The sequence below is a fragment of the Myotis lucifugus genome, unplaced genomic scaffold (genome assembly GCF_000147115.1).
Source record: "Myotis lucifugus unplaced genomic scaffold, Myoluc2.0 scaffold_10016, whole genome shotgun sequence".
In the NCBI taxonomy this organism is placed as follows: Eukaryota; Metazoa; Chordata; class Mammalia; order Chiroptera; family Vespertilionidae; genus Myotis; species Myotis lucifugus.
The window spans coordinates 1-4,115 of record NW_005881064.1 but is presented as its reverse complement, the minus strand read 5'-3'; the positions used below and the strand labels follow the sequence as shown (position 1 = coordinate 4,115).

Sequence of the window (4,115 nt, the reverse complement as noted above, 5' to 3'; positions counted from 1 at the left end):
TCCTTGAATACACCTGCAATCCCTTCTCAGGCCTGGGCATTGGGGTTCCCTCTGCTCTATCTCCTTTTCCCCTTCCCTGACCACCTGATCTTAAAGTTTTATCTGCCCCTCATCCCTCTATCAGCTTCATCATTCTCTGCAGCACAGACCCCTCCTAGACATCTTGTATATTTATTGTTCTGCTATGGTCCTTCTCCCCTGCAAGACGGCTCCGTCCCCATAGCCCTGCTTCCCCTCCTCCCCCGTGTCCTCAGCTCCTGGAACACTGAGTGGCACAGGGACCAGGCTCTGGTCCCAGGAAAGGAGTGGAGATGAAGCTCCCAGGCCTGTTTAGCTGGGTGACCTCAAGCAAGGGGCACTTTCCTCTTCATCGTATGGAGAACTAGCACCAATTGCCACCTCTGTTTACCAGGATTCAACAGGCTTTGCAGGACGGAGCCTGATATACACCAGGTTCTCCATAAAAGTTACAGTTGTTATTCGTGTTGTTGTCTGACCTGGGGTGAACTGCTTAACTGCTCTGTGCCTTGGTTTCCCCACCTGTAAAACAGGAATGATAAAAGGACCGACCTCCCAGGGTTGTCATGGGGACTGAATGACCTAATAAATGTACCATGTTTAGCATTTCTCCTGCAACATAGCCAGCACCCCTGCTATGACGTGGATTGCATATGGGGAAACGCTGGCTTTGGGGGTTGGAGGAGGAAGAGGGGCGCCTACATTTGGTTCAGGCAGCTGCTCCACTCTCTGTGGCTCAGTCCCCTCCTCCCTAAAGATCTCATTAACTGGGGACCCACCACCATCACTTCCACCACTTCCTGCCTGGACTACTGACGTCAACTCCTCACTGGCTCCCCCACATCCTCCTGCCTTCACACCCCTACCCGTCCTCACACACAGCTCTCCTGTGCCTCAGGTCTGGTTCCTTCAGCGTCGCCGCTATGGAGAAAGTTGTTCAACCGCTCAGGCTGGAGGCCTGGCTCAACCGAGTGAAGGTTTGCCAGGCAGCTGCCGATTTGAAAAATTCTGTCTGCAGAATGCTCAACGTGACCCGCTGCTGACGGGAGTATCTTCAAGAACCAATCCCTTCAGACCCCAGAAAGTTTGTTCCTTTTGGTAGGGAAATGAATCTTTGAAGGTGTTCTAAACCACTTTTCATGAACCAATGAAGATTCAGAGAGCTGAATTTGAAGCCTGTACAAAAATCTTATCCCTGTAACATGTGCCATACTATTCAAACTTCTGCTTTTGTCAGTCCTTAGCATCTACTTCTATGAATGTTCATGAGTTTCTATTTCACAAGGATAATTATTTTATATACACTGGCAACAGCATACAAATAACATAACTTAGTATAAAAAAAATAAAATAAAATAAAGTGGCCCTAGCCAATTTGGCTCAGTGGATAGAGTGTCGGCCTGCGGACTGAAGGGTCCCAGGATCGATTCTGGTCAAGGACACATGCCTGGACTGTGGGCTCAATCCCCAGTGGGGGGGCGTGTAGGAGGCAGCCAGTCAATGATTCTCTCTCATCATTGATGTTTCTATCTCTCCCTCTTCCTTCCTCTCTGAAATCAAGAAAAATGTATTTTAAAAATAAATAAAAAATAAAGTGATTGGCCTGGCCAGTACGGCTCAGTGGTTGAGCGTGACCTATGAACTAGGAGGTCATGGTTCAATTCCCGATCAGAGCACATGCCCAGGTTTCAGGCTTGATCCCCAGTGGAGGGCATGCAGGAGGAAGCTGGTCAATGATTCTCATCATTGATGTTTCTATCTCTCTCTCCCTCTCCCTTCCTCTCTGAAACCAATAAAAATATACTTAAAAAATAAAAGAAACCCAAAGTGATTGAAGCAGCCCAAGTGCCCATCAGCAGATGAGTGGATAAAAAACTGTGGTACATTTACACAATGACATACTCTGCAGCTGTAAAAAAGAAGGATCTCTGCCCTAACCGGTTTGGCTCAGTGGATAGAGCGTCGGCCTGTGGACTGAAAGGTCCCAGGTTCAATTCCGGTCAAGGGCATGTACCTTGGTTGCGGGCACATCCCCAGTAGGAGGTGTGCAGGAGGCAGCTGATAGATGTTTCTCTCTCATCGATGTTTCTAACTCTATCCCCTCTCCCCTCCTCTCTGTAAAATCATAAAATATATTTTTAAAAAAAAAAGAAAAAAAAAGAAGGATCTCTTACCCTCTGCAACAACAGCATGGAGGAACCTGGAGAGTATCATACTAAATGAAATAAGCCAGTCAGAAAGACAAGTATCACATGATCTCACTCATATGTGGAATCTAATGAACAAAATAGACTGGCAAACAATATAGATCCAGAGACATTGAAGCATGCAACAGACTGACGTATTTCAGAAGGAAGGGGGGGGGGGGGTGAGGGAAGAGATTAACCCAGGAACTTATACTCATATATGCATAACCCATGGACATAGACAATAGTGCGGTGAAGACTGGTGGAGGAGGTGGGAATGGGTGGGGGCTAATAAGGGGGGAAATGGGACATTGTAACACTTTCAACATTAAATTTTAAAAAATAAACAAAAATAAAATGGTTAATTGAAGTCACTGACAAATATGAGGCACCCAGTGTCTGTCTTGGGGTCATTCGTGGTCCAGAAGTGATCGAGATGGTCCTTTTTCTGTGAGGCTCTTCCTGTTTCTGCAGCTCAACTGTGAGCTCCTTGCAAGAAAGGACGAGAAATGGGCCCAGGCTGTGGACCAGCGTTTCTCAACCTCCCTGCTACTGACTTGGGCTGGATCATTCTTTGTTGTGTTGTGGGGGTGTCCTGTGCCTGGGTGTTGGGGTTTAGCAGCATCCTTGGCCTCTACCCACTAGGTGCCAGTAGCTCCCCGAGATGTGACAACCAAAACTCTCTCCATTGGCGAATAGCATGGTCTGAGAATTACATGTCAATTCAGTAAAGCCATTAAAATACACACACACACACACACACACACACACACACACACACACACTGTCTCTAGTTGAGAACCACTGACGATCAGGTGGGAAGAGGGGGGATAGAGACTGCTACTGAGCATGTGACATATTCACACAGCCTCGCTGAGAACCTGAGAAATGCAAATTCAAGCTACCAGGCTATAGGATTCCACTTCCCAGACCAGGGAAGATGAAAGGGGCTGATAAAGCTCTGAGCTGGTGCAGCTATGGAGGAACATCTTCAAATCCCTTGTGGCCCGGTGTCAATTAGGACAGCCTCAAAGAGGGCAGCTGGACAGAATCCAGGAAACTGCAAACGCCAGGCATTCCGACCTTCTGCCCGTGAAGAGCCCGGGCAGGGCGACCTGGAGTTGTCTGCCTTTTTGTACCTTTTGAATTCTGTCCCATGTATTTGAATAACCTATTCAAATAAATTTTAAATTCTAATTTTAAAAAGGAATGTGTTGTAATGCTTCCATGTCCCTTAAAAAAAAAATCTTAGAAAAAAAAAAGTTAGATTCCTTATGCGGCCGATGTGGCTCAGTGATTGAGCATCAACTTATGAACCAGGAAGTCACAGTTCAATTCCCAGTCAGGACACATGCCTGGGTTGTGGGATTCATCTCCAATAGGGGGCATGTAGGAGGCAGCTGGTCAATAATTCCCTTTCATCATTGATGTTTTTATCTCTCTCTCCCGCTCCCTTCCTCTCTGAAATCAGTATTTTAAAAAATAAATAAATAATAAAAACATTTTTAGTGAGGTCAACACTCAACCACTAAGCCACGCCAGCTGGGCTATATACCTATATCTATATATCTATATATCTATATACACACACACACACACACACACTAGAGGCCCAATGCACGAAATTCGTGCAAGGGTCTCAGCCCTCGCAGCCCTGGCTTCGTCCAGAAGGTCGTCCGGCTGGCTGGTCTAATTAGCATATTGTGCTTTTATTATTATATATATATATATATATATATATATATATATATATGTAATTTTTTTATAAATATATTTTTATTGATTTCAGAGAAGAGGGGAGAGGAAGAAAGAGATAGAAACATCAATGATGAGCCCTGCCAGTGTGGCTCAGTGGTTGAGTGTCAACCTATGAGCCAGGAGGTCACCGTTCGATTCCTGGTCAGGGTCAGG

General features: G+C 45.9%; 1 pseudogene; it reads left to right on the top strand.

Moving 5' to 3' along the window:
- Positions 1-916: 916 nt before the first annotated feature.
- On the top strand, positions 917-1,308 carry LOC102426913 (annotated as a pseudogene).
- Positions 1,309-4,115: the final 2,807 nt, after the last annotated feature.